The sequence below is a fragment of the Myotis brandtii genome, unplaced genomic scaffold (genome assembly GCF_000412655.1).
Source record: "Myotis brandtii unplaced genomic scaffold, ASM41265v1 scaffold123, whole genome shotgun sequence".
Classification (NCBI taxonomy): domain Eukaryota; kingdom Metazoa; phylum Chordata; class Mammalia; order Chiroptera; family Vespertilionidae; genus Myotis; species Myotis brandtii.
This window is the reverse complement of record NW_005354291.1, coordinates 5,181,811-5,193,111: the sequence shown is the minus strand read 5'-3', so window position 1 is coordinate 5,193,111 and position 11,301 is coordinate 5,181,811. Positions and strand designations below refer to the sequence as shown.

General features: G+C 39.3%; 1 long non-coding RNA gene across 2 annotated transcripts in view; it reads left to right on the top strand.

Annotated features, from left to right (window-relative positions):
* Window positions 1–10,726, top strand: part of LOC102255225 — a 13,045-nt gene extending 2,319 nt beyond the window's left edge. The window contains exons 2-3 of one of the 2 annotated variants that reach the window (XR_313173.2): window positions 3,339–3,465; window positions 10,606–10,726. This is a non-coding gene — a long non-coding RNA (uncharacterized LOC102255225). Of the gene's footprint in view, window positions 1–3,338; window positions 3,466–8,981; window positions 9,404–10,605 lie in introns of those variants that run through there. The other variant, XR_313174.2, reaches the window with a different exon arrangement.
* The last annotated feature ends 575 nt before the right edge of the window (window positions 10,727–11,301 follow it).

The following is an 11,301-nucleotide window of genomic DNA, read 5'->3' as shown; positions in this document are numbered from 1 at the left end:
GGTGAGCACTGGGCGGACGGCGCCCCCTCCTGGCTCAGGGCGCGTGCTCAGGCCAAATAAATGCCTGACCCGGCTCAAGCGGGCCCCGAACTGGGTTGCAGCAAGACAAACACCATGGGAGAGAAGAGGGAGGGAGGATTTACAATACTGAACGATTATTGCTCCTGGTGGAAATACTGTGTGGTTTCTGTCACCCCCTGGATGCAACATTTTTGTCAACTGACCAATGTATATCCTGGTTTTATGTGTGTTTCTGTTTAAAGATAGCTTCCTTAACATATATTGTTGGTTAACTCATTAACATTGAGCTCAGGGCCAACAGCATCAGAACTCATACTGCATGAAACTTATTAAGCTTTTTAAACTTAGGTATTTTGTTCCTGGGACACTAGGAAGCACTTCAGCACTGTGTTTCTGGGCCATTTTAAATAACACACACACACCAAAAGCACCAAAAATGGTGTATTTGTAGTCTGTGAAAAGGGCACTTTACAGTGAGAGCTGAAATAAGAAGGTAGAGGTTAGCCTTGTTTGACCTCTGCTGGGAGGGTTTGTGTCTGTCCGCCCAGGTTTTTCAGGGATCTGCCCACGTCTGCGAATGACCATGAAGTGCTGTATTGATTTGGGGGCCATACATGCATTTCAGTGAGGAGGTAAAATCACAAACATAGAACTTGCAAATAACTAAGCAACTGTGCATATATTTTCTAATCCAAAAACCCATAGGCCATGTCTGTAGGTTGGGGAAGCAATCACACTTTCAAGAAGAGACTAGAAGCTTCTAGTTCTGTTCCAAGCCTGGCCTGGCATTGTGACTAGTAAGCAGGGCCAGGAGGAAGAGATCAGCTGGTGTCTCTCCCGCTCAGGCCTTTAGCTGTTACAGAGCTCCCCTATTTCTCCACATCTACACCATCTTCATCTGTAAAACGATATGGACTATTTATTTACATTTGGTCTTGGGTTGCCTTTTTTAAAGTTGTTTTTCTTTCTTTCTTAAAAGAGATGGTAAAATCTGTCAGGGTAAAGTGACAGTTCCATAGTGAGCCCCCATATTTCCTACCGAAGAGCTTTATGCAAATTCATAGCTCAAAAACTTTATTGAATAAATAATGAATGAACCAGGAGGTTCTATTTTATCTATGCTCAAGTTACTGTCAAAGTACAGACTTAATAAACATTAATGGACTTTTTTTTAATGAATGGACTCTTAAATCTTTGCTTGAGAGAAGGAACACACATGATTTCCTGGCACGTATAAAAATACATCAGTGTTTCTTTTGTGATGTTCAATAAATTCCTGTAATCATTGACATTAAAATTGCCATATAGAACAGCAAGCATAGGGCTTTTTACATGGATTTTGGTGGTAGTGACCATGGATGCACCAAGTGTCAAATTAGAGCCAGTGATTGAATCAGTTTTAGAGTCTATTCAGTTGTTCTGGTCCCCCCCTCCCCCGACCCTGGAAATTAAACACCAGGTTAGGCTTCACTCCCAGCTGTTGAAAGAGCTAAAAATAGTCAATGACTTTCCAGCTTGAGTCAGCGAACTTTCATCCAAACTCTGACTCATTTTTCTGATTTATAAAATTTTAGGCTACCACCCCCTTAATACCTTTTATCATTGTTTATAATAATAAAATATTGATATTCATTCAGAAGAACTTACTGAATATACGCTGTGCCGGGAACTGTGTTAGATGTTAAGGAGATAGTGAAGGACCTGTTCTTTTTTATCCAGGGAGTCCATGGTCTGGGGAGAAGGGAGTTAGATGCTTTATGTAGTGGTGCACTATGCTAAATGCTGTGTCAGGGGTAAGCCCCGTGTGCGGGTAGCAGTGAGGAAGGTCTCCTAACTCAGTCTGCTGAAGAGATCGAGGAACATCTCTTTGAAGATGTTTGCCTCCACTGAATCTTGAAGGATGAAGAAATTAACCAGGTATGTTGCATTAGCCCCCAGATAATGGTTTAGCCAAGGGGGACTCTTGTTATGCCCTTCCTTTTTTCTTTGTCACTTATGATGCGAATTTTCTTAACTTCTTTGAAGCTTAGTCAAAAGGTCATCTACATCCTCTGTTCTTCATCTTTGTAACGACTCCTGCAATGGGTAGGGGGTTACGTTAATCCAATCCCGGTTCACTCCTGCAGAACTGATCTTTCTGCAGAGGTGGGGATGCAGTGGGAATCATACACGTCCGAAGGGAAGGCATAGTCAACAGTCACTTGTATGAGAGGGAACAGGAAAGGACAAAGAAAGTATGCCGCTCTGGCTCACAAACGTTACACACACACTGAAGGAGAACATGGGCTTTGGGGTCCATTCGATTCTCACACTGAAAATTACTAACTGTGTAAGCTACAGCCAGTTTCCTAGCCTTTCTGTGCCTGGGCGTCTGCATTTCGTGGCAGGATGCTGTGCGAGGTGTTAACTGATGGTTCTTTCCCTCCCAGCCTACTAGTGCCTGTGTTTCTAGAGCAGTGGTCCCAGCCCTCTGAGGCATCAGCACCACCCAAGGGCTTTAAACCACTTCTGACATCTCTGATACCTGGACCCTACTCCCTGATACTCTGATTTGCTTTGTAAAAAAAAAAAAATTAAGAAAGTTTCCACCCAGGTAAACAGAAAAGAGTGAAGAAAAAATAAAAAGTAAGCAGGTAGAGCACAGACTCCCCCACCCCTGCTTCCGGGGAGTTGGGGCAGGAAGAGAAGTTTGGAGAAGAGGTTAGAGGTAGGTCTGTCTGTGTGTTGCTCTCACTCTTTCCTTCCCTACCCTCCTCACAGCAAGGAGGACCTGGCTTTGACAGTCCCCTCAGGAACTTGGTGGCCAGATTGCTTTGAGAAATGTAAAGGACAGAGTGATCGTCACTCTGTGAAACCATCTAGGCGTGTCCTTGAGCCCCATGTGGGGTGATGAAGTTAGGAGAGAGAACCAGCTGGTGGGCCAACATTCACAGGAGGCTGGAGAGAGACCAGGGGAGGGAGGGGGCAGCAGAGTCCCTCAGGAAGGTCACGGGGGGCTGCACACAGGGAGAGGCAGTGGGGAACTCTGCCTAGAGGGCCTGCTGTGCCGCCCACATCCTGCTACAGAGCTGGGCAAAAGGCAATGGGGAGACTTCAGTGAGGTCCTCCCCAGTCCTCAGGAGGACCTGGAACACGTCTCCTCTTCAAGTCCACCAGCCAGAGGGTGGGCTGTGGAGGCCAGGGGAGACAGGGGGCTACCGTCCTGCCAGGGCCACTGAGGCAGAGAGTCAAGACACGAACGTCAGATGAGTGCAGCATGAGGCTGTAGGGTTCAGACCGAGTGGTTGTGTTCTTAGCCCAATCTCTTTTCCTGACAGAAGTAACTAAGAGGAATGAGAAGACACCACTTACATTGTCCTTCAGGTTGGAATGGGACCATCCGACAGGAGGGATCTGAAACACTGGGAAGAAAGCAGCCCCCAGGCCTGCACTGGTCACAGAATGGTGAGCATTTGGTTTTCCTGGATTCCAAAACCTGTAGTTTGAGAAATTTTCAAGGTGATTGAATCTCTTTTGTTTGTTTGGTGGTTGTTTTTTTTTTGTATTTTTTTTTTTCTGTTTAGTGTTTATCCTGTTTCTGTTGAAAATGTTCAATTCTTTCAGTAGCACGAAGAAAAGAAGTGTGTTGTCAAGTCGGTCTAGGCCAGTACAGGACACAGCAGGGGTGATGGAAACAAGAAAACTCCAAGAGAGAAGCACAAAAGGACAGAATAAAAAGACAAAGGCCCTTACCACACCATTAATTCCTTCATTGTAGCAGGGTTTTCCCATTTCTTAGAGGATTTTTGTCTTGCTTATTCAAAGGTGCGATGCCTTTACAGCTCGGGGTCTCTTGTGCTGATTAGCAGGCTCTGTGGTTAGTGGCTGCGCTTCCTGTGGCTGCCCTTGCCAGAGCCTGACCTTCAGATAAATGGGTATTAGCACAGCATCCTCATGAGACAGAAGCAGAAAGTCAGGTGTGGTCTCATTCTTTTTTCAAACACAATGGATGCTTCTGGGTTAGAGAAAGGCCACAGAGAACGTCACAAGGATTATTGATAAAGCCCTTGGAGAAAGTTAAAGGATCCAGGAGTGTGACATCTGATGACGGCACACCCATCTATTGTCCACGGTCCCAGGACAGATTGCACACAACACTGCAAAAGAGCAACCGATTGCTTACTGACCACAATGGCTGTTTTCTAAAACTTCCAAGTGACCCTCACACTCTGAAATAATCTGCACTGGGTTTTAAATGCATGTGATAGACAATCCAAATCGATCATAAAAACTGTGCAATAATAACATACCAATGTAAGCTCTCTTCCACCAGCTTACGTCAAAGTCAAGCGCCTGGCCTGGGTAGGCAGGCCTGTCTCAGTTAAGACCCCATCAGAAAGCTCGTATTCGTTATGTGACTAAATGAATAATATTAAATTTTGATTTTGCAAAGTGGAAAATGAATTGAAGCAAGTTAAATTCAAATTGGAAATACTGTATATTGCTCAATGTTTCAACGTATTTGTGGAAGACTAAAATAAATCCATAATTAATCATTATTAAAAAGAATCATTTGGAATTAGAAAAATTTTAAAGCACCATAAATTTTAATTCTTAAATATTTTAATATTTAATATTCTAATATTTAAGCTTTTGAATAAAAGCTAGTAGGAAAAGAAATGCACTTACAGGGTTGTGCAGAGGAACATTTTATGAGATCTCGCTGAGAAGTTCTTGTTTTTTGGTAGTCAGTCCTCCCCATGAGTGATGGTTAAAGAACAGAAATTGATTTATCCAAAGAGTTCTCCAGCAGTATGTTAATGAAACCACTGGTGTGAGAAAAATTAGCAAGTCAAAGATATTCCTTCTAATATTAACTCATAATTAATTTGAGAATTGTTTATATTTTCCATTCACTAATTTCAAACACATACTCTAAAAGAAACTATAAATTTTATTTTGTTGCTTATGTAGAGTTATATGGTTGTCATAAGTTAAGTATTCAAAACTTTTTAAAAAAGCTATGTAAGCATAAGACAATTGCCGTATTGTAAAAGTCTGTGAAGTCTTTTACCAAGACTAAACAAAAAAATGTTAAAGTACATTTTTAGAATTGGAAAAAAAATTCAAAACTTTCTATCACTTTTTTAATATGATGAGGAATTTGGAACAATTTTAATTTATACATTCTTTTCACTTTATATGTCAAAATTAATTTCACAGAAATTAAAATATCAAATATTTTTAGGTCATAGAAAAGCTAGAAGAAAATGTAATTGAATAGAGACATATGTAAAACTTTAGACAATAAAAAAAGAAAATGTAATTGAATATTTATTAAGTTTTGAGCTATGAAAAGTACTTTCAAAGTTTAGATTTCATAGAGGAAAATAATTTGACTTCAAAGAGTAAAACTTTCATCTATTAAAGATAACCAAAATTAGCAAATTGTAAAATAATTTATAACAATTGGTAAGTGGATGAAATCTCTAGACTCTAAAAGACCTTGCAGAGCTATAATCTTGATACCAAAGACCAATAAGAATAGTCTCAGGAGAGGAAATTATGAAAAATTACTATCAATGCAAAAGTTCTACATAAATGAAGGTGAATAAGCTTTGTAAATGTAGTGTGTGTGTGTGTGTGTGTGTGTGTGTGTGAGGTAGGTATTATTATCCCCATTTCACAGACAAAGAAACTGAGTCTGATTGGCCTGAGATTATTTAACTGACTTAGGTCAGACAGTTAATAACAGTGGAGCTGGGATATGATCCCAGACTAAATTCCTCAACCAGTGTTCTTAACACAGACAACAATCTGCCTCCAATTTCTAATTTTCTTTCCCTCCATTCCTGGGAACAATTAAACAATTACTGTCACAGGTCATTCAGTAATAATATCAGAGAATACTCAGTGAAAATATAAATTAAAAACCATGTTTAATGAACGAAAGTCACCTAAAGTAAGTGTTGCATAATGTTAATGGAAACATTCAAAGAAAACACACACACACACATTGACTTTCTTTTAAAAATAATGACTTGCATCTGTATCTGGAGGCACCACTTCTGTGAGTCTAATGACATCGCTCATCAGTCACCTGTCTTTTTCGGAGGAAGAAAAGGGCTGCTCTATTCATGAGCTGCATCAGCAACGTAAAGCATTCACTAGGAAAATGAAGAAAATTACCACAACCTGACACACTGCAGGCACTCTCAAGCAATGTGACATTTCAAACCAGTTCAGTAAGGAAATGCATAATTATTCCCCATAACTGTCAAGTGAGTATAGCAGGCCTGTACCTGCTGGTGAAGAGAATCAATCTGAGAGCAAACAGAGTCTATCTAACTGCGGGAATAACCCAACGTCCTGGAAAAAAAGATTTTCTTTCCCTTTTAACTCCTCGTATATATTCAAGTTTTGCTTCATACCTTAATTTTTTTTTTAATTCCACCTCTATCTCCAAGCCACTTTTGCTAAAACACCACCCTGCACTACTATATACACACTCACACACTCACTCTGGTTATGATAACTCACAATGAGAAGATTCACAACCAATTTCCAGTTTCGTAAGCTAAAGTGTTTCACCAAGATCTGTACTTTTCAATAAAAGCCACACGAAAGTTTTTAAGTACACAATATAATTATTCAAGTAAAAGGGAAATATTTTCCCCATGACTTATGTGTGGTTGTTGAGCACTTATTCCACCTCTTATTCCATCATCGTGATTCTATTTGCTATTACTCAGACTTGCTTGCCATTGTACTAACTTCTGCTTGGCATGTGGTGTTTCCATATCATTCTAAGAAGTCTATTCTTCTGTCACGACTTTTTTTTTTTTAAATTCTCACCCAAGGATATGCTTAACGAGAGGAAGAGAGAGAGAGGGAAAGAGAGAAAGAGAGAGAGAAAAACATTGATGTGAGAGAGAAACATCGATCCGTTGTCTCCCATATGGGCCCCTATCAACCTAGGTATGTGCTCTGATCTGGAATCGAACCCACAACCTTTTGGTGTACAGGATGACACTCCAACCGACTGAGCGACCTGGCCAGGGCTGTCAGGACTTTTCGTCTCTTAAATTGTTTCATTTCTTCCACTAAGCTCCATGATTTAATTTAATGAGTCTTTTTTGTTAGTACAAATTACTGCCTTCTTGTTTGTAATGTTCTAAAAATACTTTTAGCTCTCAGTTTAAAATTTATGACAAATGCAGTGATTGTGTTATGTTGTCCATGTGGGTGATTCAGGCATAATCTCATTTGGCCACCTCTAATTTTTTTATTTTGATTTTTTTCCTTCAATGTTTTTCCTTCAGCCACTCTACTGTTACAAATGATCTCTCTAAAACACAAATCTGATCATCTTTATTTTTTTTTAAATCTCCATAACCCAGGGGCATTTATCAAAATTTATTTTGCCTTATAGTTTATATATATTTTTCTAAAATAAAAACAAATAAGACAACATTTAAAAAAAATAAACTACTCCAAGATCAAACACATTAGAAAATATACATATTTTCCATGTATCTTTAATGATAGAATATTGGCTTTAGAAATATACTTATTTTCCCTTAAGAAAAAAAGTCAGTTTAAATAAATATATTAAATAAGTAACAGCTCAGCCCTGGCCGGGTGGAGTGTTGTCCTATACACCAAAAGATTGTGGGTTTGATCCCTGATCAGGGCACATACCTAGGTTATGGTTGGGGCCAGCATGGGAGGAAACCGGTTGATATTTCTCTCTCACATTCTCTCTCTCTCTCTCTCTCTCTCACACACACACACACACACAAATCACTAAACATATCATTTGGATATGGCAAAATAATATGCAAATGGTAATACCATGAGGAATCAGCGAGTAATCTAAACTGAACATTACCAATTCAAAATTGCAGTGCCCAATATGAACACCAGAGGGCGCCAAATCATAAGCACTTTAAAACATAAGCCTGTAAAGATGACCTTACTTCAATAGCAACAAGTCCAATGATAATAGCTCTCATTTCTTGATTATCTATTTTGTTTTAAACATTTTGCTAGGCAATTTACATATATAAACTCATTTTTCCTCACAATATCCCTTAAAATTAGCTATTATTATATCAATTTAATAGATAATAATGTTATTGTTTTATTTTAATTTTATCTCTTTTTTAAAAGAGTAGTTTATTGATTTTTAGAGAGAGGAAGGGAGTGGGAGACAGAGAGAAAAAGAGAAACACTGAAGTGAGTTAGATGATGGCATTAACATTTTCCTTATATTTTTAAGTCTATTTCTTCACAGGAAAGCTCCTATGGATAGTTATTTTGGAACCAAGCAATTATTATTTTTTTTAATTTAATTTATTTTTATTATTTTACAAAAATACAATTTACAAATTAGTTACACCTTTATCATGTGTGTCTATGTATATGCACACACATGCATACATATATACATATACGTAGTAGTGGTGTGCTGGTAAACCACCTCTCTGCCCTGCCTTCATCCCCCCACCCCCCGCCCCCACTCCAAATACTCTGGTTTATAGAGTTTGCCAATTTCTGTAGTGTAAACACTCCCATCCTTGCTGATTTGAAAGTACCAACTTGATGTTACTGAACAAGGATTCTGGAAGAGATGAACATAATGGACTCTCAAAAGCTGATGGAAGCCAGCTTCAGGACATGCACATCTATAATAATAAAAGCATAATATGCTAATTAGACCAGACGACCTTCCAGATGAAGCCAGGGCTGCGAGGGAAGCCTGGGTCCCGGGTGCCAGAGGGAAGCTGGTGCTGGCAGCCGGGGGAAGGAAGGCCTATTCTTGCACAAATTTCATGCATTGGGCCTCTAGTATACACATAAAGGTGGAGTGTGTGTGTCTGTGTGTTGGAGGCTAATGTCATTTTTCTTACCTAAAATGCTTAAGAACATTTGTGGGTATATTTACACGCACAATGTTCTGTGCTCTCACATCTCCTCAGCCCATCCTTTGACCTCAGCCATTCAGAAGTCATCAGTTTCCAGCAAGTAAGACCCAGCAGTACCCCCCTCAGACTTCCATCTTGGGAGCTCTCTGCCTCTACTTCATTGGATGTCGGGCGGAGACTGGAGACCTTGAGATTCATGTGCAAGCATGGAAGTATGAGCGAGTTATTGTCCCACAGAGCAATCCTTGATGAATGGGGGTCAGAGCAAGTGGATAGACATCTCCTCTGTGTTTGGGGTGGGCAGTTCTGAGGCCCAGTCTACCTGGCTCTTCAGAGGGTCCTGCGGGACGGGGGCTCGGTGCCTCGATATTGTATCCTTGGGGAAGCTGTCCTTCTTTTCTTGGTTCATTCTCCCAGTGGCTCACTTCTGTTTTGTGGATTTGCCGGGGTTCTTGTCCCAGCATCAAGAAGGGTTCAGGAATCTGGAAAAGGCTGCGCGTAGATGACATAGGAATCCAGAGACTAATAAAGAGTCCGGAGATGAGATATAATTTTGAAAGGCATTGGGGGCCAGAGGACCTTCTAAAGGAACTACTGAAGACTACCTCCTTGTCTAGGACCCTTGCTTTTATTAACACAATTTGTCCTAAGGCAAGGTGGAGATAATACACTTCAAAGGGTAAGGTTTCAAAGGGTACAGAAGCATTGTCAGTTTGCGGCAGTGGTTGGCAAACCATGGCTCACGAGCCACATGCGGCTCTTTGGCCCCTTGAGTGTGGCTCCTGTCTGGCAGCCACAATCAGTTTCCTATTCAGGTTTGGGGAAATGCCTTTAGCCATTCCCAACAAGTGACTACATGTGTGACTCAACCCTGTTGAGTCCCCAAGTCTCATCAACCTTTTGATGAAACTCTTGAAATTATGACATGCTGGAATTGGTCCCCGGCATGGATTCACATCCCAAAATCTTACCTTCAAGTGAGGTCTAGTCTTGGGCTCTTCCTTCTTGGAGGGCACAGCCTGAGGTTCTAGGCTTATTGCCCGGGCTCTATAAAGATAGCGATTTGATGAAATGTAATCTCCACCACCAACACTAAGTAGGTTGTTAGTTAAAGTTTCATCTACAAAATACTTAATTTGCATTCTCTTTAGTTTAACTGACAATTAAGATGATTTGGCTTAGATTGTAACTTCTAATAAAGAAGAGGTAGTTATGTGATAAAATCTAAAGGGGCCCTATAAAAAGGAGAATATACAATGGTCTATTAAGTCAATTGCCTTGGACTTCTTCTATTTAAGGTTTATACACCAGCAAATTATCAAAGACAAATAGATATACATTTACTCAGTAACCTATCTATTTCTCCTGCCCACATTCACACAAAAAATAATTCTTATAATCACATACTGGAAGTATATATTTAATTCTTATGCAGTGTTTAAAAAGGTATTCAAAACAGTTGTCATAATATTAAAATAGAACATTGTAATTAAGTTAATTTTCACATCCACAAATAAAAAGAAAATATTAATAATGAGTTCAAAAGGTAGTTTTACGCCATCATCATTCTGGGTTATATTATTGGGTTATATTATTTTTGGCTTAGGTTTGAACTATTTAAGTATGGTAAGACAGCTATTTCTGATCAATGTATTTTTGTATTTTTCTTTTCTTTCAGATAGCCAGAAACCAAAAACTTAATATTGATGCCAGCTAATTCAAATCAAATAAAACAAGAAACACTTCAAACACACAGCATATCAAATAAATTAAGACAAATATAAAATTTAAATGGTCTTGAAAACTTTAATTTATATTTAATCTAAGTTGCTTATTTAGAAAGAAATAATTTTAAATTTTCCCCATTTTAAAAACACAGAATTTGAACACAAAAGAAAGACATGTACATAATGAGAATTTAGAACATACAAAAAGGAGTACAGGAGAAAATACAAATCACTCTAATATTGTTTGGGAGTGTTACTAGAACCCCATTGTTTTTGAGTCTGTCTGCCTACGTACAATGGCCCAAATAAGTCTACAAGTAGGAGTTTGCAGTATAGAAAGAAAAAATAGTTTAATATTGAATTGGCCAATCCAGAGACAGGAAGCTAATGCTAGAAACCCTACCCCCCAATAGTGTTAGGTTACAGATTATTTAGGGCGAAATCCCAAGACACCATGGGCTAGAGGGCTCAGGGTTGTGCCGGGAACTGCTTGGTCAGAGGAGAGGTAAGGGTAATAAATCATTTCTTCAAGTGCTAAGGACAGTTTTGAGATCTGCTCCCATGTTTCTTTCTCTGGTCTCCTGAAAAAGTAGCCAAATTTAAACAAATTTAGATAAAATAAAAGTATTATGCAAAAAGCTTGAATT